The 25,024-nt window shown below is 43.8% G+C and overlaps 1 pseudogene; it reads right to left on the minus strand.

The window, feature by feature from the left end:
• Positions 1-1,619: 1,619 nt before the first annotated feature.
• LOC140718921 (UDP-glucuronosyltransferase 2A2 pseudogene) lies at positions 1,620-19,056 on the minus strand (annotated as a pseudogene).
• Between the last annotated feature and the right edge of the window lie 5,968 nt (positions 19,057-25,024).

A 25,024-nucleotide genomic window follows, 5' to 3' on the forward strand; every position in this document is an offset into this window, starting at 1 on the left:
CTGGCTCGGAGTCCAAACCCAGGCTCCTAGTTCCCAGTTCCATGTTTTGGTTCTGCTATCCTCGTCAAATCCTAGCCCAGTCCTGGAATCCTCGTCTTGTCCGGAACCTCTGTCATGTCCAGCGTCCTTTCTTCCTCACTTCCCCTGCTTCCTTCTCGCACCTAGCCCTGTTCCTGGTAGTTCAGTGTCTGTGTCTTGCTTTTGGGTCCACTCCCAATGCGCCCCTTTATGACATCATAGACCTTATAAAAGCATTTGACACTGTAAATCATCCTGCTCTTTGGCAGGTACGTTCTGTCCAAAGTCGGGTGGTCAGAAAAATACCTCAAGATCCTGCAGCTCCTACACAATGATATGAGTGAAAGAGTCATCAGCATCAGCAGCTCTGAAACGGCACCTTTTAGGTTTGAGACTAGGGTCAAATAGGGTCGCATCACTCCCCCCACTCTGGCATTTTCATTGTAACCATTCTTCACCTCACAGGCCAAGACCTCCCACAAGGAGTCCAGATTCTCTATAGGACAAGGGGGGGTGTGCTCTTTATCCTTAACAGGTTCAAAGCATAGAGCAAAGTGTCAACTACTTCCATCATGGAAATCCAATCTGCAGATGACAACTCAAACACTGCTCACTCTGAGGAGGATGTGCAGTACATAATGGATGCTTTTTCCAGAGCTTACAATCTCCTGGGACTTGAGCTAAACATCAAGACAAAACAGAAGTCCTGCACCAAGACCCACAAGTGACCAGATATACCAGCATGAGAAGAATCATACTCGACTATGAGCGATCGATGATGATGTGCAGAAGAGCATCTCTGAATACATAACACATTGAACCTTGAAGTGGATGGCTACAGCAGCAGATTAGAATGAACATGCACTCAGTAGCCACTTTACTAGGTATAGGAGGTCATTAATCAACTAGCTATTAGGTGCATAAAAACCAATTATAAGTGTATTGTACTCAAGCAAAAATCAATGCAATTATTAAAAAATCGATCAGGTGTCACACAGATGAAAGCTCCAGTCTGAACACATTTTAGGGCATCACAGTTTGGAGTGAATACAACAACCTTTAAGGGGTGATAGGATAAAATATGAGGAGAATTTGCATTGTCCAGGCTTGTAATGAATTGAATCTTGATATTGCAATGGAGTAGAGATACAACATTAATACAAGTGTAGGGGGGAGTTCAGGTGCAAGCATTTTGCATGTCACAAACTCAGGGCATTTTGAACTCTCTCCACAAAAGTTGCTTAGAACGTTACTTGATTGATGAGGATTGATAGAATTTTGAGCAAGTATGTAAAGGTTAATACATCCAAAACATTGATGGTATCTGAATGAAACAGCAGGCTTGAGGGACTGTGTGGCTCATTCCTTGTGAATCCTATGGATATTGCTACCCATATATGTGCAGATGATATATGTATATACATTTCTGCAAGATGAAAACTAATAGTTATATATGTTACTCGTGATCCATACAAGCAGCACCAAAGATACCCTTGACATTGAAATTTGACCTATGCTGCATCAGCAAATATATTTTAGACCAAGCTACCACTAGAATAAAATTAATTTGCCATGCACTAAAATGCCATTAAAATCAGAAATGTTTCAAATAAATATTTATTTATATACTGTTCAGCTCAATTAATTATGCTGTAACTATTTTAATTTTTTTTAAAGTACATTTTTGTACATAATCGGTGGCATTACATGGAATATGGCAAAGGAATATTACTTTATTAGCACAACTCAATTAGTTGTAACTATTTTAAAAACAAAAGTAATGTTTGTACATCATCAGTGGCATAACATGGGTGTCACAGCAGTGTAATGGAACCTGATGCTTAGACATCGAAGAAACATTCCAACATATGTGATGTAAGAAGTGACTGCCCATCATATGATCAACAAATCTGAGAAATGTAGCAATTCCTGCTTAGCAACACAATAGACAATAGGTGCAGAAGTAGACCATTCGGCCCTTCGAGCCTGCACCGCCATTCTAAGATCATGGCTGATCATCTACTATCAATACGCAGTTCCTGCCTTGTCCCCATATCCCTTGATTCCCCTATCCATAAGATACCGATCTAGCTCCTTCTTGAAAGCATCCAGAGAATTGGCCTCCACTGCCTTCAGAGGCAATGCATTCCAGACCCCCACAACTCTCTGGGAGAAGAAGTTTTTCCTTAACTCTGTCCTAAATGACCTACCCCTTATTCTCAAACCATGCCCTCTGGTACTGGACTCTTCCAGCATCTGGAACATATTTCCTGCCTCTGTCTTGTCCAATCCCTTAATAATCTTATATGTTGTAATCAGATCCCCTCTCAATCTCCTTAATTCCAGCGTGTACAAGCCCAGTCTCTCTAACCTCTCTGCGTAAGACAGTCCAGACATCCCAGTAATTAACCTTGTGAATCTACGCTGCACTTCCTCTATAGCCAGGATGTCCTTCCTTAACCCTGAAGACCAAAACTGTACACAATACTCCAGGTGTGGTCTCACCAGGGCCCTGTACAAATGCAAAAGGATTTCCTTGCTCTTGTACTCAATTCCCTTTGTAATAAAGGCCATTAGCCTTCTTCACTGCCTGCTGCACTTGCTCATTCACCTTCAGTGACTGATGAACAAGGTCTCCTAGATCTCTTTGTATTTCTCCCTTACCTAACTCTACACCGTTCAGATAATAATCTGCCTTCCTGTTCTTACTCCCGAAGTGGATAACCTCACACTTATTCACATTAAACGTCATCTGCCAAGTATCTGCCCACTCACTCAGCCTATCCAAGTCACCCTGAATTCTCCTAACATCCTCATCACATGTCACACTGCCACCCAGCTTAGTATCATCAGTAAACTTGCTGATGTTATTCTCAATTCCTTCATCTAAATCGTTGATGTAAATCGTAAACAGCTGTGGTCCCAATACCGAGCCCTGTGGCACCCCACTGGTCACCACCTGCCATTCTGAAAGACACCCATTCACCGTTACCCTTTGCTTTCTATCTGCCAACCAGTTTTCTATCCATGTCAATGTCTTCCCCCGAATGCCATGAGCTCTGATTTTACCCACAAATCTTCTATGTGGGACCTTATCAAATGCCTTCTGAAAATCGAGGTACACTACATCCACTGGATCTCCCTTGTCTAACTTCCTGGTTACATCCTTGAAAAACTCCAATAGATTAGTCAAGCATGATTTGCCCTTGGTAAAGCCATGCTGGCTGGGCCCAATCCTATCACTGCTATCGAGATATGCCACTATTTCATCTTTAATAATGGACTCTAACATCTTCCCCACTACTGATGTTAGGCTGACAGGATGATAGTTCTCTGTTTTCTCCCTCCCTCCTTTCTTAAAAAGTGGGATAACATTAGCCATTCTCCAGTCCTCAGGAACTGATCCTGAATCCCAATGCATCCGCAATTTCCAGAGCCACCTCCTTTAGTACCCTAGGATGCAGACCATCTGGACCTGGGGATTTGTCATCCTTCAGTCCCATCAGTCTACTCATCACCGTTTCCTTCCTAATGTCAATCTGTTTCATTTCCTCTGTTACCCTATGTCCTTGGCCCATCCATACATCTGGGAGATTGCTTGTGTCTTCCCTAGTGAAGACAGATCTAAAGTACTTATTAAATTCTTCTACCATTTCTCTGTTTCCCATAACAATTTCACCCAATTCATTCTTCAAGGGCCCAACATTGTTCTTAACTATCTTCTTGCTCTTCACATACCTAAAAAAGTTTTTGCTATCCTCCTTTATATTCCTGGCTAGCTTGCGTTCATACCTCATTTTTTCTCCCCGTATTGCCTTTTTAGTTAAGTTCTGTTGTTCCTTAAAAATTTCCCAATCATCTGTCCTCCCACTCACCTTAGCTCTGTCATACTTCCTTTTTTTTAATGCTATGCAATCTCTGATTTCCTTTGTCAACCACTGTGGCCCCTTTCCCCCCTTTGAATCCTTCCTTCTCCAGGGGATGAACTGATTTTGCACCCTGTGCATTATTCCCAGGAATATCTGCCATTGCTGTTCCACTGTCTTTTCTGCTAGGATATCCGTCAAATTAATTTTGGCCAGCTCCTCCCTCATGGCTCCATAGTCTCCTTTGTTCAACTGCAACACTGACACCTCCGATCCGCCCTTATCCTTCTCAAATTGCAGATAAAAACTATCATATTATGGTCATTACCTCCTAATGGCTCCTTTACTTCAAGATCGCTTATCAAATCCTGTTCATTACACAACACTAAATCTAGAATAGCCCTGTCCCTGGTCGGCTCTCGTACATGCTGTTCCAAGAATGCATCCCTTAGGCACTCTACAAACTCCCAATCCTGGGGTCCAGCACCAGCCTGATTCTCTCAGTTCACCTGCATGTTGAAATCCCCCATAACTACTGCGACATTACCTTTGCCACATGCCAATGTTAACTCCCTATTCAACTTGCACCCAATATCCATGCTACTGTTTGGTGGCCTGTAGACAACACCCATTAGGGTCCTTTTGCCCTTACTGTTCCTCAGTTCTAGCCACACAGACTCCACTTCTCCTGATCCCCCCTTGCAAAGGACTGAATCTCATTCCTCACCAACAGGGCCACCCCACCCCCTCTGCCCACATTTCTGTCCCTACAATAGCACGTAAACCCTTGTACATTCATTTCCCAGGTCTGATCTCCCTGCAGCCATGTCTCCGTTATCCCAACAACATCATAGTTACCCATTCGCACCTGAGCTTCAAGCTCATCCGCCTTATTTCTGACACTTCGTGCATTCAGATATAGAATTTTTAGCCCATTTCTCCTCTCTCTGTTTAAATCGCTGCCTATTGTGCTTAACCCAGCTCCCCAAACTCCCATCAGGCTATACGCCCCTAGAATTTTGTTGTCCTTCCTAAATTTACTTATTCTTTCTGCACATTTAACTCCATGTTCCATCAGACCATCCCTCTGTACATGTGTCCTCCTCATCACTTGTTCCGCCTCACCTTTCTCTACTACACACTTAATATTCCGGAACCGTGTAGTCCCCACCTGTCCTTTATTCTTCATCTCGCCATCCTCTCTCGCATTTTGGATCCCCGCCCCCTGCAAATTTAGTTTAAACCTTCCCAAGAAGCACTTGCAAACTTTCCTGCAAGAATGTTAGTACCGCTCCAGTTCAGGTGTAAACCGTCCCGTCGGAACAGATCCCACCTTCCCTGGAACAAAGCCCAATTATCTAAAAACCTGAAGCCCTCCCTCCTGCACCACCCTCTCAACCACATATTAATCTGTATAATCCTTCTGTTCCTTGCCTCACTCGCACGTGGCACAGGTAGCAATCCTGAGATTGTTACCCTGGAGGTCCTGCCCTTCAGCTTCACACCTAACACCCTGAACTCACTACGCAGGACCCCCTCACTCATCCTACCCACGTCGTTGGTCCCTACATGGACCACAACATCTGGGTTCTTGCCCTCCCTCTCGAGAATAACCTGCACCCGATCTGAGATGTCCCAGACCCTGGCACCAGGGAGGCAACATACAATCGGAGACTCCCGATCTTCCCCCCAAAATCTCCTATCTGCCCCCCTGACTATAGAATCCCCTATCACTACTGCTCTCTTCTCTTCCCTCCTCCCCTTCCTAGTCGAGGGTCCAACCTCAGTGCCAGAGACAGGACCACTGCAGCTTGCTCCTGGTAGGTATCCAAAACGGTATACTTATTGTTGATGGGAACAGCCACACGGGTGCTCTGCTCTCTCTGTCTGCTTCCCCTGCCTCTCATGACTGTCACCCATTTGCCTATCTCCTGATCTCCTGTCTTTTTGGTGTGACTACCTCCCGATAACTCTTATCTATCTCTGCCTCTGCCTCCTGAATGATCCGTAGTTCATCCAGCTGCTGCTCCAATTCCCTAACTCGGTCTGATAGGATAACACACACAAAATACTGGAGGAACTCAGCAGGTCAGGCAGCATCAATGGAAATGAATAAACAGTCAAAAAGAATCAACAGTGCTGATGAAGGGCCTCACCTCAAAATGGTGTAATGTTCACTTGTTACTATCGATGCTGTCTGACCTGCTGAGTTCTGCCAGCATTTGTGAATATTACTCTGGAATTCCAGCTGAATCTCTTGTGCTTATGAAATTCTACTCAGCTCCAACATTGTATCTATCTATCTGTAATTAATACTCCTTTATCAGAGCTTCAGTCAGATACTTGCATAATAATGCCCAGGGTTATTGATCAGAAAGTGTAGTTGGAAGATACTTCATTTACTTATGTGATGAAGAAAACTCCATTACTCATTCATCAGCTTCAGATAGACAAACCCGTGGGGAGGAATAGGTAGAGAAGAGAGTCACAAAGAGAAAGTGTGGAGAGCGTGGGATGGGGGGGGGCGGGGTAGGGAAAGATGTGCCTCCTGTGTAAATGGCGAAGTTACCAAAAATGATGTGCTGAGCGGAGTGACTCCAGGAGGATATGCATTTGATGAGGAAATATTACAAACTAGCTCAAACAACCAAAGAGGGACATTTTTGCCTGTTAAATCACGGCCTACAACAATGGTGATGAAGAACTGGAATGGGCAGCTATGACAAATTGTAAAGGGACAGCGATGTGACCTCTTACCATTTGTCAATTGATAGAGACATGACAGAATAGTTCGGAGAGTAGTCTTTCAGGCACAGAATTCCAAAGTTTTTTATGGTAGTATATGAATCACAAGGTAGTATATAATATTTTAAATAATCATAGATAACCCTGAGTTTTCCTGTTTGATTTCATTTAGGTATTTGCATTTTGTTCCTGTTCATATCTTTGTACAAAAGATTTAAATCCACTGATATATATTACTAATGTTTAAGAGGTTCACTACATTTACAATATCTGAAAAGGAGGCTTCATGTATTGAAAACAAGAAAATCCTATTTAATTAAGTTGAAACAATTTAGAGCACCATCTTCCAACACAAATTAGAGAAACCTTACTCATTCTTTTGCTTTTTCCTCCGTGCAATGTGACAAATTTTCTTCAGTGCTACAATCACAAGCACTGTGACCATGAGTAACATGGACAACAGAAAGACCATCACATCAACACAGTAGTAAACGTACCAGGGCAGTCGGTAGGATTCAGAGCGCAAATGCCCTGCTCCTTTGTGTCGGGCAACATACTCAATCCAGAAAACAGCTCGCTCCATTGGCGACTCTGGCTGGTCCCGGTGGAGGGCAGAGAGTTTCTTCATGTTGTCCTGGTAAAATGTGCCATTTATCACTTCATTCAGTACCTGCAATAGATCCGCTGAATGCATGGCTGCAACATTAAGCACCTTTGCTCCACCTCGAGATTCAAGTCGAAGTAAATTGTCAGACTGGTCTAAAATTAGAGGCATGCCAATCACTGGCACCCCATGGTAGATGGCCTCGTAAATGCCATTGGTACCACCATGAGAAATGAAGACTCGTGTGTTGGGGTGTCCCAGAAGGTCGTTCTGAGGGATCCATTTTGACAGTAGTGTATTATTACCTACATTGGGAGGGATTTCTCCATCATATCTCCAAATCACCTTCTGGGGTACTTGAGCAAATGCCTCAGCTATTTCCATTGTAATCTGCTTTGGCAAAGAATTGATAATAGATCCTAATGACATTACAATAAGTCCATGCTTTCCTGAGCTTTGAACAAACTCTTCAAACTCTGCCACTAGTGGTCTGGCTGCTTTACACTGGAAGCCTCCAATGTAGACAATATTTGGCATGGTGGGTCTTGGAAATTCAAATACAAAATCTACTCTCATCAGCCACACATCAGCCCTCAGCAGAATTGTCTTGATATCTGTGTCTGGACCCAAATATCGATGACAGAGCTCATTGTAGTTGGGATAAATGGTAAGTTCTACAATGGATTGAAAGATTAGATGTTGGATGAAGTTTTGTGTTCTTTGAAGAAAGGACATTTTGTCTGTTAGGTTTGAGCCTAAGGTTGGGACATAAGAAAGGGGGGATGGGGCAAACAAGAAGTGAGCCTCACCAGATTCTAACCATCGAACATTATACACCAAGGGAAGTTTTAAATAATAAGCAAGCATTGATCCAGTAACAAAAAAAGGGTCTGAAAGCACCAGGTCAAAGTTTGCCTTTTCAAGTTGGCTTAGTAATGTTTTGTTTTGAAATATTTCACTGGTAATAAAATGGAAAACCTTCTGACAGTTCTGAAAACACTGTAGAATTTCAGATTGGAACTCAATATTGTCACTGAAGCTCCACCCATCCTGCCCAAGCTGCAGTGCTTTTTGAAGAATTTTACCAACTATATCCTTTCTTTCAAGGTTTTTCATTGGAATTACAATAGATTGATATAGGTCGGGCCTTTCTTTGATGTACCAACTTTTCTCAACATAAATCACAGTGAAGTTGTGTCCACGAGGTTTCAGTTCCTCCAAGAGAACTCTCATGTTGATCCAATGACTTCCATCGACAGGTACAACTAATATATTAGCTGACTGAGCGATGGGACAAAGCAAACTGATGATAATACCAAAGACAAATGGAACAAGTGCTCGGCTTATCCATCCAGAACCTTCCATATTAAGACGAATATCCAAAACCTGTTTGACAATGGAAAAGAAATACTGTTAACAAAACATCAATTTGTTATTCAATTAAATGTGCTAGGTTTTCTAAAATTGACTCCTTCTACCTTAGGCCACAAACTTATCAATCACATCTCGTATGTTACATTCAACAATAGCTTATCAAATATTAGGCCAAAACTGATCAGTAAATGTTGCACTTCCATTTTGAACTTATGGTTCTTTTGGGAGCCAGCATGGATTCTATGGGCCTCTTCTGACCAATACCCCAACTTCTCTTCCCCGTTCCATGGACAGAGAAGTCCTTAAGTTTCTCCCACAATCTCTTATTCCATTTATGAAGGAGAAACTTGCTTGAGCACATTCAGCTAGTGCTGAGGAATCTGCCTGTTGGGTCTATGCCAACTTAGACCTAGAATGGAAGATCAACTTTGTGCTTTACAATGGAGGAGAATGGCTCCAGAAGAAATTAGTTTACATTTCATCATGCACTTAATTTCAAATATTTAAATATTTTACATACTTCATCATGATTGCTTCTGTAAGGTAATCCAAAGTCTTAACACGCATGAATTTGATGTGGATAAATCTCCCTGCCTCCGAGTCTTAATTGCCTTTTACATATATTAGTGGCATTTTACAATATGGTCAGTTTATTTTTTTTTATTTGGGAGATACAATACAGTATAGAATAGGTCCTGAGCAGCACCACCTACAAACTTCGATTTAAACCTAGATTAATCACAGGACAATTTACAATAACCAATTAATCTATTAAACAGCATGTCTTTGGAATGTTGTGGGAAACCGGAGGATATGGAGGAATCGCAACCATTCTATGGGGGTGGGGCTGGGTGTTGGATAGGTACAAATTCCTTAGAGAGGACACTGAGATTGAACTCCTAACTCCAATGCCCTGGGCTGCAATAGTGTTGTGCTAACTGCAATGCCACTCATTATCCACCCGCACTTTGTTGGGAGTTGGGAAGCAATTGACACACCCAGAGGACCACACTGTGGTCAAAGGGAGAATGTTTATACTACACAGAAAACACTCCACCCACCCCCCCATTATATTTGCTGTTCCAGTTTCCTTAGAGATCTGTGGTAGCTTGATTGTCCAATGTAAATTACCCTGGCGATGGACAAGTGGGATGGATGGGTTGGAAGACAAAATGTATGACAGAACATCGGGGAGATAAGGAAAGGAGCAAATGGGACCAATGTGTTTTTCTTTTGGGAGCCAGTGTGGACTCTGTGGGTCAAGCAACCTGACCAAAAGCCGACAGTAACTCAGATAACCTCACACCACAACAGGTACTTAATAAAGTTGCCACTGAGAGTATGTTTACTCTTAGATTGCACAGTTAATTACACGTGATCTGGTAAACCGTACTTTTGCTGTACATTTGGAGACGCTGACCCTGGCCAAATCTTTTGGATTTATGTTCATCCAAGCTTCCTGCTTTTGGCCATCTGACAGGTGCAGGAATCTGTTACTTTGTCAAATTGTAACCAGTAAAAACATCTTTACACCAGTAGGTAATTGTGAGTTTCAACTTACTGGTGTTTCAACTCTCCCAACACTCTCTGAATCCCGGAGAAGGAAACTAAATTCTATCCGTGTCCGCATCTTTTACAAAGTTGGTTTCTGTAAACGGAACATCGCCGCTCACCGGGACAATTAACATTTATCTCAAACATTATTTTCAGTTTTTAACAGTTATAACAACTTAATCCCCACGCTATTAAGTGAAGGAGAGGATAAGAGGGAGTCGAATATTCATCGGTGAACCAGCCTTTCCTCCGATGCTGCTTCTAAATATGTTCACATTGCGAGAACTAGGCACACAACTTCAGACCAGATTATGATTGCATCTGTAAGATTACTTGTACTTTAAAGTTTCTGTACTTTTTGTCAACTAAATGTAACATCTCACTTACTTTTTAAGCCAATATTGAGCGTCCGAGAAATCCTCATCCTGGAGATAGAGATCAAGCAATACGCAGCAAAATTCAAGACTTTCCACATGGACCGGATATTCCAGGATCGCCAGAAACCGACTGTAAAAATATCTAAATTGCCTAGTCTTTGGTTTATTTCGGTCAGAGCTACCTCATTCATAGGGCGTGCATTCGGGCCGAGTAGGCGATGCCGATCACTAATTGTTCTCCGCAAAGTTGCTGGCGACACACCTCCTTCAACTGCCGTAGTCCATGCCGAATCATTTCAGAGGGTAAAAAGCGATTTGCTGCGTCTTTGGAGGGGCGCATGTAGCACGGGGGATATCCATCACTGAGGGGATTCCTTCATCCAGAACCTGGAACCCAGCTGGCATCTCTCCCTCATACCCTCTTCCCTTGTGCTGCGTCCCGCACCTCCTGCCAAGAAAGACCCATTGCTTTCCAGAAACCAGATACTGCCGAGCACTCCCGATTGTTCCATGACATCCAACTGGAATGAATGTTACAGCACGTTACCAAAACAAGCCCGACTAACTTACACAGCATTCATAGGCTGAGCAAATGGCTCCTTATCTCCACCACATCCAAAAATCTAGTCTATGAAGGTTATCATAAGACACTGCGTTTGCAGAAAAGCTGTTGAAAGCGTAAAGGCATAGCAGTGGATATACTATAAAACAGGTTCTTAACTAGGGCATTACATAGGATAAGAACTGTTGTCACTTAGATGATCCCCAAGAACTGCCCATTAAATAAAGACAATTTTTTTCCCCTTCGTAAGGTTAAAAACTGAAGAGAAATACTCCTTGAGAGCCTCACACATCTTCTGTGATTCGCTATAAATATGTCCACTTTGGTCTTTAAGGAGCCCTAATTTCTTTCCAGTTACCAGTTTAAACCCTTAATACCGTTATAAAACTCTTGGATTTTCCTTCATCTTCTCTGTCACATCGATCTCATGCTCCCTTTTTTCCCTTCCTCACTCCCATTTGGATTAGACTCCTGCAAACTCCACACTCCTTCCAGGATTCGTTTGATCCCAGTTGCCTGAACCTGACCCATGGCTCCTTCATTCTGAGCAGAACCTCAATACTGCACAGTTAAGTTTAATTTCATACAGCTCCCCAGAGCAGAGTTCAATTTCTTTTTCTGTATTAAAGACCCTTCACTCAGTGGCAACTTTGGATGGTACACCTGTACACCTGCTCATATATGGAAATCTCCAGTTACCTATAAATGTGGCAGCAACTCAATGCATAAAAGCATGCTGATATGGTCAAGTTGCTGTTCAGCCCAAACATCAGAATGGCGAAATAACTCTAACCTTGGAATGATTGGTGGTGCCATTTTGGGTGGTTTGAATTTCTCACAAATGGCTGACCTCCTGGAATGTTCAGTCACAAATCTCTAGAAAATGGTGTGAAAAATGAAAATAGCATGTCTTGTTAATGTGTGAGGTTAGTGGTGAATGGCCAGACTGGTTCTAGCTGACAGGAGGGAGACAAAAACTCAAATAACCATGCATGACAGTGCTGTGCAGAAAATTCTATGAGACTTACTCAAGTTTTCCTTCCTGGGTCAGCGTGGGAACTGGTTGATAACTTCAATGTCAGCAGTTGTGTTATGATTAGCTGGATCCTGGAAGTGTTTCTTTCATCGAGAATTGATGGCATCATTGTCCTTTAGCAGCCTTTGCCCATCTTTGGAGCAAAGGGGGTTTAGGCCACAATGCTTTGGACCATACACTGTGTAGTGGCAAGAAAGAAACCCCTGTTTTCACCAGGGTCAACAATCTGCTGTATTTTTAGGGCCCTCTCCATCCACCACTGTTTCTTTATTTCCTTTACTCTACCCTGGACTATAGCTTGACTTTGGAATCAGCTTGTCTTTTTGCCTTGCAGTTGATGTCCTTCTGCCAGACACAGAACGCTTTCCTTTTGCTGTTGATTAGCTCTTGTATTTCATTGTCAATTTCATCAAACAAATCTGGGTTTTTTCCCTGGTCTTGTCTGCAACAATGTTTTTTGCAAGTATCAAGGATGGATGGCTTGCAAAAAATTGAGGAACAACAAGGCCACTGGTTTTGTAGAGACTTTTAACAGGATTCCTCAAGAAAGTTGGCACAGAACTTTTAAATCATACTCATGACATGCTTGTCAAGATCTGGGACCAGGAGTAGATTCCAGCTGAACTCAGAGACACTGTGATTGTCACACTCCTCAAAAAGGGTGACAGATCAGCCTACAGAAATTATAGAGGGATCTCCTTCCTCTCTACAACAGGAAAGGTACCCACCCGAATTTTAAGTGACTGGCTTTCACCTCTAACAGAAGATCTCCTGCCTGGGTCTCAGTGTGGCTTCCTTCCAGACAGAGCAACATCTGATATGATTTTTATAGCACCTCAATTGCAGGAGAAAGCCCAGGAACAAAGTGTCCCACTTTATTTGGCCTTCATAGACCTTATAAAAGCATTTGCCACTGTAAATCGTCCTGCCCTTTTGGTAGGCAGGCACTGTCCAAAATCAGGTGCTCAGAGAAATACCTCAAGATCCTGCAGCTCTTACACAATGATATGAGTGAAAGAGTCATCAGAGACTGGGAAATAAATACAAGGAAGACTCTATCACAGTTTGCCAGTTTGTTGGTCAATTCTCGTGTGATACTTTGTTCCCTGTTACGATTAGAACCATTAGTTCTAAGTTCTGCTCTAGTTTCTAGAGAGTCCCTGTGGATTCCATCTCCTTGTCAAGATCCCTCTGGTTTCCTGCTCTACGTTCAGGTCTACGCCAGCCTCCCCAACTGAGTCATCGTGCCAGTGTCCTGCACTTGAGTTCTCCTCCGTTGCCCTCGTGTAACAGTTTCCTGCCTCTAGCGTATCCAATGCCTTAATAATCTTATATGTTTCAATCAGAATGCCTTTCGTCCTTCTAAATTCCAGTGTGTACAAGCCCAGTGGCTCCAATCTTTCAACATATGACAGTCCCGCCATCCCGGAAATCAACCTCGTGAACCTATGCAGCTCTCCCTCAATAGCAAGAATGTCCTTCCTCAAATTTGGAGACCTAAACTGAACACAATACTTCAGGTGTGGTCTCACCAGGGCCCTGTACAACTGCAGAAGGACCTCTTTGCTCCTATACTCAACTCCCCTTGTTATGAAGGCCAACATGCCATTAGCTTTCTTCACTGCCTGCTGTACCTGCATGCTTACTTTCAGTGACTGATGAGCAAGGACACCTAGATCTCGTTGTACTTCCCATTTTCCGAACATGACACCATTCAGATAGTAATCTGCCTTCCTGTTCTTGCCACCAAAGTGGATAACCTCACATTTATCCACATTAAACTGCATCTGCCATGCATCTGCCCACTCACCCAACCTGTCCAAGTCACCCTGCATTCTTCTAACATCCTCCTCATATTTCACACTACCACCCAGCTTTGTGTCATCTGCAAATTTTCTAATGTTACTTTTAATCCCTTCATCTAAATCATTAATGTATATTGTAAATAGCTGTGGTCCCAGCTAGTCACTGCATGAAAATGCCATGAAAATCAGAAACATTTCAAAGGAATATTTATTTACTTACAGTTCAGCTCATTTAATTATGCTGTAACTATTTTAATTTTTAAAAAGTACATTTTTGTACATAATCAGTGGCATTACATGGAGAATGGCAAAGGAATATTACTTTATTAACACAACTCAATCAGTTGTAACTATTTTAAAAACAAAAGTAATGTTTGTACATCATCAGTGGCATAACATGGGTGTCACAGCAGTGTAATGGAACCTGATGCTTAGACATCTAAGCAACATTCCAACATATGTGATGTAAGAAGTGGCTGCACATCATATGAAGAACCAGTTTGAGAAATGTAGCGATTCCTGCTCAGCAACACACACAAAATCCTGGAGGAACTCAGCAGGTCAGGCAGCATCAATGGAAATGAATAAACAGTCAAAAAGAATCAACAGTGCTGATGAAGGGCCTCACCTCAAAATGGTGTAATGTTCATTTGTTACTATCGATGCTGTCTGACCTGCTGAGTTCTGCCTGCATTTGTGAATATTACTCTGGAATTCCTGCAGAATCTCTTGTATTCATGAAATTCTACTCAGCACCGACATTGTATCCATCTATCTGTAATTATTGCTGTACTTCTTTATCTGAGCTTCAGTCAGATACTTGCATAATAATGCCCACGGTTATTGACCAGAAAGTGTAGTTGGAAGATAGTTCACTTACTTCTGTGGTTTAAAAAAATTCCATTACTCAGTCATCAGCTTCAGATGGACACGAGAGAGTCTGCAAATCCTGGAAATCTTGAGCAATGCAGACAAAGAATGCTGGAGTAACTCGTCAGGCAGCAACTACAGAGAGGAATAAATAGTCAACGGTTTAGGCTGAGAACCTTCATCTGAATGGAAAGGTAGAGGGCAGAATCCAGAATAATGTGAGGATAGGGAAGGAGTACTGTCCGGCAAGGGAGAGTGGGAAACTCTCCTCTGGTGAGCTGCAGTTGGGCAGATGGGGGAGGGGTTGGTGTATGAAGCTGGATGGAGCTAAGTGGAATGGCAGAAGGGCTGAAGAAGAAGAAGTCTGATAGGAGATTTGGTGCCACACGGAAGTGACAGGGAGGTGAAGAGAAGAGGTGAGAGGGTAACCAGAATGGGGAATAAAAAAATAAGAGAGAAGGCGGAGAGAGGATGAAATACTGGAAGTTAGAGAACTCGATATTCATGTAATCAGATTGGAGGCTGCCCAGACGTAATATGAGGTGTTGGTTCTCCAACCTGAGGGTCAACTCTCGTGGCAATAGAGGAGGCCATGCCGATAGTAGATAACCCCCAACATACTTGCAGGTGAAGTGCTGCTTCACCTCGAAGGATTGTTTGGGACACAAAATGGTGGTGTGGCAGGGACGTGTAGAGGCGGGTGTAGCACTGTCTCACTGCAAGGTTAAGTGCCAGGTGGGAAACCAGTGGGGAGGGACACGTAGAAAAGAGAATCACAAAAGGAAAGTGTGGGGAGAGTGGGATGGGGGGGGGGGTTAGGGAAAGAAGTGCGTCCTGTGTAAATGGCAAAGTTTTCGAAAATGATGTGCTGAGCTGAGTGACTGCAGGTGGATATGCATTTGTTGAGGAAATATTGCAAACTAGCTCAAACAACCAAAGAGGGACATTTTTGCCTAACTCATATATTTATTGTTGCCTGAATCCGTAACAATGGGAATGGTAATTGGAAATGAAATGCTTGACTACTAGGAAGTTACAAGGTATATAGAGATGTGTCAAGGAGTAGGAAATCCCAACAACAATCTGCATCAAATTCCAGCACATATCAGAGCAGCAAATTTCAGCTGGTTGTAATAAAGTTAAATCCAGGAATCAGAGAATGTTGCGTAAAGAGTTTCTGAAATCAGAAAAGACAACACCTGCCTTGAAAAATATAGGACAGAGATTTGTTTTGCTTTTGTGTATATGTTACATTCAAGAATGTATTACCAAATATTGTATTAGGCCAAAACTGATTGATAAATGTTACAGTTCCATTTTGAACTTCTGGTTTTCTGGGAGCCAGCATGGCATAATTGGGCCACTTCTGACCAATACCCCAACTTCTCTTCCCTGTCCCATGGACAGAGAAGTCCTTAAGTTTCTCCCAGAATCTCTTATTCCATCTATGAAGGAGAAGTTTTCTTGAGCACATTGAGCCTAGTGCTGAGGAATCTGCCTGTTGGGTCTATGCCAACATAGACCTACAATGGAAGATCAACTTTGTGCTTTACAATGGAGGAGAATGGCTCCAGAAGAAATTAGTTTACATTTTATCATACACTTAATTTCAAATATTTAGAAGTTTTACATACTTCATGATTGCTTCTGTAAGGTAATCCAAAGTCTTAACACTTATGAATTTGATATGGATAAATCTCCCTGCCTCTGGTCCTTAATTGCCTTTTACATATATTAGTGGCATTTTACAATATGGTCAGTTTAGTTTTATTTATTTAGGAGATACAGTACAGTATAGAATAGGTCCTGAGCAGCAGCACCTACAAACTTCGATTTAAACCTACATTAATCACAGGACAATTTACAATAACCAATTAAGCTATTAAACAGCATGTCTTTGGAATGTTGGAGGAAACCAGAGGATACGGAGGATTTGCAACCATTTTATGGGGGTAGAGGGGAGGTGGTTGGGTACATACAAATTCCTTAGAGAGGACACTGAGATTGAACTCCTAACTCCAATGCCCTGGGCTGCAATAGTGTTGTGCTAACTGCAATGCGACTCATTATCCACCCGCACTTTGTTGGGAGGTGGGAAGCAATTGACACACCCAGAGCTCCACACTGTGGTCAAAGGGAGAATGTTTATACTACACAGAAAACATCACCCCAATTACATTTGCTGTTCCAGTTTCGTCAGAGATCTGTGGTAGTTTGATTGTCCAATGTAAATTACCCTAGCGATGGACAAGTGGGATGGATGGGTTGGAAGACAAAATGTATGAAAGAACATTGGGGAGATAAGGAAAGGAGCAAATGGGACCAATGTGGTTTTCTTTTGGGAGCCAGTATGGACTCTGTGGGTTAAGCAACCTGACCAAAAGCCGTCAGTAACTCAGATAACCTCACACCACAACAGGTACTTAATAAAGTTGCCACTGAGTTGCCACACTCCACCACCCCCCCCCCCCCCTCCCCTCGGGCTTGTTGATGAAAGGCAATTTACTCCCGACCGAACCGGCAGTGTATAAATCTCCGGCTTCAGCCGTTCGGCGTGAGGGCGTTAACGAAGTCACCGAAGCTAGTGCGGGAGAAAGTTCTCAAGCCAAGTCTCCTCCCGAAGCACGTGCCAGCAAGCCGCCTTCCCTCGCCAGAGCGGGTCCGGCAAGGTTAACCCGCCAGGGTGAGTCAAGAGCTCACCGCTGCTTGGAGCAAACTTGTGCCCAGTTATAGTACCGTCTATCGTTGTGTGGTCTCTGTATCCATATCCAGTGTTTAAAAGGGGTCCCGGCCCTGTACCTTAGAAGGGTCCTGACCCTGTGTCAAGAAGAGACCCGACTCCGTCCTGTGACTAAGGAGGATTCCCGGCTCAGAGTTTTATGTCCCGTGTCTTAGTCTGTCCCGTGAATAAAAAGAGTCCCGGTTCAGTGTTCTATGTCCTGTGTTCGAGTACCAAGTCCAAGCTCCGGGGTTCAAGTACCACGTCCTGGCTCTGATCCCCGAGCTCCGGGTCCAAGTCCACACCCCGAATCCAAGCCTAGTCCAGGGCCTGAGTCCTTGTCCATTACACCTATTCCCGTTTCCACTTTACTCTCCTTGATTTCTCTCTGTTCTATCCTTGCGTCACGGCTCTCCTTGTAACTAGTAATAAACTCTTTTTAGTTAACCCTACAAAACGTGTTTGGGTCCTACCCCAGCACCCTTGCCCCCACATTGGTACAGTTTCTTCGTCACATTTCTAACCAGTAAAAACATCTTTACACCAGTCCTGGGTAGATAATTTAGTCTAGTGTAGTTGAGTGCATTTTTTCTGTTTTTTTACGTACAAACGTTGCAGTTCAGTCTAGTTTCTATAATGTGTCACGTAACCCATGGTCCTGAAAAACGTTGTCTCATATTTACTATGTACTGTACCAGCAGTTATGGTCGAAATGACAGTAAAAGTGACTTGACTTGAGGTAATTGTGAGTTTTTAATTTACTGGTGTTTTAACTCTCCCAACACTCTCTGAAACCCGGAGAAGGAAACTAAATTCTGTCCCTGTCCGCATTTTTTACAACGCTGGATTCTGTAAACGGAACATCGCCGCTCACCGGGAAAATTAACATTTATCTCAAACATTATTTTCAGTTTTTAACATTTACAACAACTTAATCCACCTCCCCCACCCCCGCCCCGCAGTATTAAGTGAAGGAGAGGATAGGAGGGAGTCAAATATTCATCGGTGAACCAGCCTTTCCCCCGATGCTGCTTCTACATATGTTCACATTGCGAGAACTAGGCACACAGCTTCAGAACATGTTATGATTGCGTCTGTAAGATTACCTGTACTTTAAAGTTTCTGTACTTTTTGTCAACTAAATGTAACTTTTCACTTACATTGAAGCCGATATTGAGCGTCCGAGGAAATCTCGTCCTGGAGATAGAGATCAAGCAATACGCAGCGAAATTCAAGAATTTTCACACGGACCGGATTTTACAGGATCACCGGAAACCGAGTGTAAAGATATCTAAACTGCCTAGTCGTGATTTATATCGGTTAGGGCTACCTGAATCATAGGGCGTGCATTCGTGCCACGTAGGCGATGCCAATCACTAATTGTTATGGGAAAGTTGTTAGCGACACACCTCCTTCAACTGCCGTAGTCCATGCCGAATCATTTCAGAGGGTAAAAAGCGATTTGCTGCGTCTTTGGAGGGGCGCATGTAAGCACGGGGGATATCCATCACTGAGGGGATTCCTTCATCCAGAACCTGGAACCCAGCTGGCATCTCTCCCTCATACCCTCTTCCCTTGTGATCCGCCCCGCACCTGCTGCCGAGAAAGACCCATTGCTTTCCAGAAACCGGATACTGCCGAGCACTCCCGATTGTTCCATGACATCCAACTGGAATGAATGTTACAGCACGTTACCAAAACAAGCCCAACTAACTGACACAACATTCATAGGCTGAGCAAATGGCTCCCTATCTCCGCCACATCCAAACCTCTAGTCTATGAAGGTTTACATAACACACTGCGTTTGCAGAAAAGCTGCTGAAAGCGTAAAGGCATAGCAGTGGATATACTATAAAACAGAACTAGCGCTTTACATAGGATAAGAACAGATGTCATTTAGATGACACCCAAGACCTGCCCATTAAACAAAGACAAAATCTTATTTCCCTTCATAAGGTTAAAAACTGAAGAGAAATACTCATTGAGAACCTCACACATCTTCTGTGATTCGCTACAAAGATGTCCACTTTGGTCTTTAAGGAGCCCTAATTTCTTTCTAGTTACCATTTTAAATCCTTAATACCATTATAAAACTCTTGGATTTTCCTTCATCTTCTCTGCCGCATCTATCTCATGCTCCCTATTTTCCCTTCTTCACTCCCATCTTGAGTAGACTCCTGCAAACCCCACACTCCTTCCAGGATTCGTTTGATCCCAGTTGCCTGAACCTGACCCATGGCTACTCCTTCATTCTGAGCAGAACCTCAACACCGCACGCTTAATTTTGATTTCATACAGCTCCCCAGAGCAGAGTTCAATTTCTTTTTCTGTATTAAAGACCCTACACTCAGTGGCAACTTTAGATGGTACACCTGTACACCTGCTCATATATGGAAATCTCCAGTTACCTATAAATGTGGCAGCAACTCAATGCATAAAAGCATGGTTAAGAGGTTCAGTTGTTGTTCAGACCAAACATCAGAATGGTGAAGAAATGTGATCAAAATCACTCTAACCTTGGAATAATTGGTGGTGCCATTTTGGGTGGTTTGAATTTCTCACAAATGGCTGACCTCCTGGAATGTTCAGTCACAAATCTCTAGAAAATGGTGTGAAAAATGAAAATAGCATGTCTTGTTAATGTGTGAGGTTAGTGGTGAATGGCCAGACTGGTTCTAGCTGACAGGAGGGAGACAAAAACTCAAATAACCATGCATGACAGTGCTGTGCAGAAAATTCTATGAGACTTACTCAAGTCTTCCTTCCTGGGTCAGCGTGGGAACTGGTTGATAACTTCAATGTCAGCAGTTGTGTTATGATTAGCTGGATCCTGGAAGTGTTTCTTTCATCGAGAATTGATGGCATCATTGTCCTTTAGCAGCCTTTGCCCATCTTTGGAGCAAAGGGGGTTTAGGCCACAATGCTTTGGACCATACACTGTGTAGTGGCAAGAAAGAAACCCCTGTTTTCACCAGGGTCAACAATCTGCTGTATTTTTAGGGCCCTCTCCATCCACCACTGTTTCTTTATTTCCTTTACTCTACCCTGGAATATAGCTTGACTTTGGAGTCAGCTTGTCTTTTTGCCTTGCAGTTGATGTCCTTCTGCCAGACACAGAACGCTTTCCTTTTGCTGTTGATTAGCTCTTGTATTTCATTGTCAATTTCATCAAACAAATCTGGGTTTTTTTCCTGGTCTTGTCTGCAACAATGTTTTTTGCAAGTATCAAGGATGGATGGCTTGCAAAAAATTGAGGAACAACAAGGCCACTGGTTTTGTAGAGACTTTTAACAGGATTCCTCAAGAAAGTTGGCACAGAACTTTTAAATCATACTCATGACATGCTTGTCAAGATCTGGGACCAGGAGTAGATTCCAGCTGAACTCAGAGACACTGTGATTGTCACACTCCTCAAAAAGGGTGACAGATCAGCCTACAGAAATTATAGAGGGATCTCCTTCCTCTCTACAACAGGAAAGGTACCCACCCGAATTTTAAGTGACTGGCTTTCACCTCTAACAGAAGATCTCCTGCCTGGGTCTCAGTGTGGCTTCCTTCCAGACAGAGCAACATCTGATATGATTTTTATAGCACCTCAATTACAGGAGAAAGCCCAGGAACAAAGAGTCCCACTTTATTTGGCCTTCATAGACCTTATAAAAGCATTTGCCACTGTAAATCGTCCTGCCCTTTTGGTAGGCAGGCACTGTCCAAAATCAGGTGCTCAGAGAAATACCTCAAGATCCTGCAGCTCTTACACAATGATATGAGTGAAAGAGTCATCAGAGACTGGGAAATAAATACAAGGAAGGCTCTATCACAGTTTGCCAGTTCGTTGGTCAATTCTCGTGTGATACTTTGTTCCCTGTTACGATTAGAACCATTAGTTCTAAGTTCTGCTCTAGTTTCTAGAGAGTCCCTGTGGATTCCGTCTCCTTGTCAAGATCCCTCTGGGTTCCTGCTCTACGTTCAGGTCTACGCCAGCCTCCCCAACTGAGTCAACGTGCCAGTGTCCTGCACTTGGGTTCTCCTCCGTTGCCCTCGTGTAACAGTTTCCTGCCTCTAGCGTGTCCAATGCCTTAATAATCTTATATGTTTCAATCAGATCCCCTCTCGTCCTTCTAAATTCCAGTGTGTACAAGCACAGTGGCTCCAATCTTTCAACATATGACAGTCCCGCCATCCCGGAAATCAACCTCGTGAACCTATGCTGCTCTCCCTCAATAGCAAGAATGTCCTTCCTCAAATTTGGAGACCTAAACTGAACACAATACTTCAGGTGTGGTCTCACCAGGGCCCTGTACAACTGCAGAAGGACCTCTTTGCTCCTATTCTCAACTCCCCTTGTTATGAAGGCCAACATGCCATTAGCTTTCTTCACGGCCTGCTGTACCTGCATGCTTACTTTCAGTGACTGATGAGCAAGGACACCTAGATCTCGTTGTACTTCCCATTTTCCTAACATGACACCATTCAGATAGTAATCTGCCTTCCTGTTCTTGCCACCAAAGTGGATAACCTCACATTTATCCACATTAAACTGCATCTGCCATGCATTTGCCCACTCACCCAACCTGTCCAAGTCACCCTGCATTCTCCTAACATCCTCCTCATATTTCACACTACCACCCAGCTTTGTGTCATCTGCAAATTTTCTAATGTTACTTTTAATCCCTTCATCTAAATCATTAATGTATATTGTACATAGCTGTGGTCCCAGCTAGTCACTGCATGAAAATGCCATGAAAATCAGAAACATTTCAAAGGAATATTTATTTATTTACAGTTCAGCTCAATTAATTATGCTGTAACTATTTTAATTTTTTAAAAGTACATTTTTGTACATAATCAGTGGCATTACATGGAGAATGGCAAAGGAATATTACTTTATTAACACAACTCAATCAGTTGTAACTATTTTTAAAACAAAAATAATGTTTGTACATCATCAGTGGCATAAAATGGGTGTCACAGCAGTGTAATGGAACCTGATGCTTAGACATCTAAGCAACATTCCAACATCTGTGATGTAAGAAGTGACTGCACATCATATGATCAACCAGTTTGAGAAATGTAGCAATTCCTGCTCAGCAACACACACAAAATCCTGGAGGAACTCAGCAGGTCAGGCAGCATCAATGGAAATGAATAAACAGTCAAAAAGAATCAACAGTGCTGATGAAGGGCCTCACCCCAAAATGGTGTAATGTTCATTTGTTACTATCGATGCTGTCTGACCTGCTGAGTTCTGCCTGCATTTGTGAATATTACTCTGGAATTCCAGCAGAATCTCTTGTTTTTATGAATTTCTACTCAGCACCGACATTGTATCTATCCATCTGTAATTAATACTGTACTGTTAAGGTTCCGACCTGAACACGGGGTCAAAGGGCTCTGCTGACAGCTCTGGACCACTGCAGCCCTTAAATTCTACCTTCTTTCACCTGGTCATGTGGGTGCCCCTTCCCTAATCAGACTCTCGCCAATTACCCACTTATCTCCTCAATACCCGGTCCACTTAAACCCTGCGTCGACGCACACTTTCTGCCTGTTCGTCCCAGTCCTGAACTGAGTCGTTCTGCCTGTTCGTCCCAGTCCTGAACTGAGTCGTTCCAGCCTGCTATAGTGAATTTGTTGAATTATGTGTTTCCGGATTCTGCCTCTTTGGAACCCGATTCTCGCCTGAAGCATCCGTAATCGTCTGCCCTCGCCGGACAGCCTTTCTCGAGTAAGTCCTCCGCCTGCCATTCCGTCTTCGTGCCTGCCTCCTGGTGTTGAAAGACTGTTGCCCCTGGGGCCGCTACTAAAATCCTGGTAAAAGAACATTCTTTGGTCTGGACTTGAGTCCTACCGCAACCGGCCCCTCCTGACAGAACGAACAGGCCATATGGACCCAGCAGACACCAACCAGGGACGTGAGGCCCTTTCCCGACAGGGAGTGTTATTAGGGAGGCACGAAGCGCAGTTCGCCTCTGTCACCCAGTCAATGGAAGCCTTCTCCGCCTCTCTGACCAGTATGGCCTCCCAGCTACAGCAGATTCAGCTAGCGCCGAGACCTAACCCTCCGGTTGCGGCAACATCAGCCCCCCAGGCACCAGCCCTACCAACCCGAGAGCCCCGGGTACCTCCACCCGAAACTTACAATGGCGACCCAGGCACCTGCAGATCCTTCCTCGTTGATTTTTGAGCTGCAGCCCGCTAACTTTCCCACCGATCGATCCCGTATAGCCTATGTGATCACGTTGTTGTCGGGAAGAGCAAGAGAGTGGGGTACGGCCGTGTGGGACAGCAGAGCCCCGTTTTGCCACACTTTTGAAAACTTTTGTGAGGAGATGAACAGAGTCTTCGACCGCTCCCAGCAGGGGCGAGAGGCAGCTAGGGAGAAATTGCGGATTCGTCAGGGTACCCGCTCGGTTTCGGACTACGCCACTGAGTTCCGCACGCTAGCCGCCACTCCCCACTGGGATTCGGAAGCCCAATCGGACGTGTTCCTCTATGGATTGAGCGAGGAGGTTAAGGATGAACTAGCCGCCCGCGACCTGCCTAGCGACTTCCAAGAGCTGGTCGATTTGGCCATTAAAATTGACAGCCGCATAAAACAGCGTCAGCGGGAACGTGAGATCCGGGGTTCTCGAACAACCACCAGGGGACGTCTGACATTCTTCCAGCCCGCACCCACGTCTCCTTCACCGGATCCTCAGTCACCCCCATCCAGCCCAACAGAACCCATGCCGATCGATCATGCCTATCTGTCCCTTTCGGAGCGAAGGAGGAGACTTCGGACCAGCTCTTGTCTATACTGTGGTCAGGCTGATCACTATGTATCCAGTTGTCCTGCAAAAAGACCACGCTCGTTCGTAAAGAGGGGACTACGGAGGAGCAATGTTTCCTTTTCCCGATACCCCATCACTCGGACACTGTTACCCGCTTTTATACTGGCTGAAGGGAGGAGACATACTCCATTACTCGGTCATTAGCTTCAGATGGACACGAGAGAGTCTGCAAATCCTGGAAATCTTGAGCAATGCAGACAAAGAATGCTGGAGTAACTCGTCAGGCAGCAACTACAGAGAGGAATAAATAGTCAACGGTTTAGGCTGAGAACCTTCATCTGAATGGAAAGGTAGAGGGCAGAATCCAGAATAATGTGAGGATAGGGAAGGAGTACTGTCCGGCAAGGGAGAGTGGGAAACTCTCCTCTGGTGAGCTACAGTTGGGCAGATGGGGGAGGGGTTGGTGTATGAAGCTGGAAGGAGCTAAGTGGAATGGCAGAAGGGCTGAAGAAGTCTGATAGAAGATTTGGTGCCAGACGGAAGTGATAGGGAGGTGAAGAGAAGAGGTGAGAGGGTAACCAGAATGGGCAATAAAAAAAATGAGAAGGCAGAGAGAGGATGAAATACTGGAAGTTAGAGAACTCGATATTCATGTAATCAGCTTGGAGGCTGCCCAGACTTAATATGAGGTGTTGATCCTCCAACCTGAGGGTCAACTCTC

The sequence above is a fragment of the Hemitrygon akajei genome, chromosome 30, assembly GCF_048418815.1.
Source record: "Hemitrygon akajei chromosome 30, sHemAka1.3, whole genome shotgun sequence".
NCBI lineage: Eukaryota > Metazoa > Chordata > Chondrichthyes > Myliobatiformes > Dasyatidae > Hemitrygon > Hemitrygon akajei.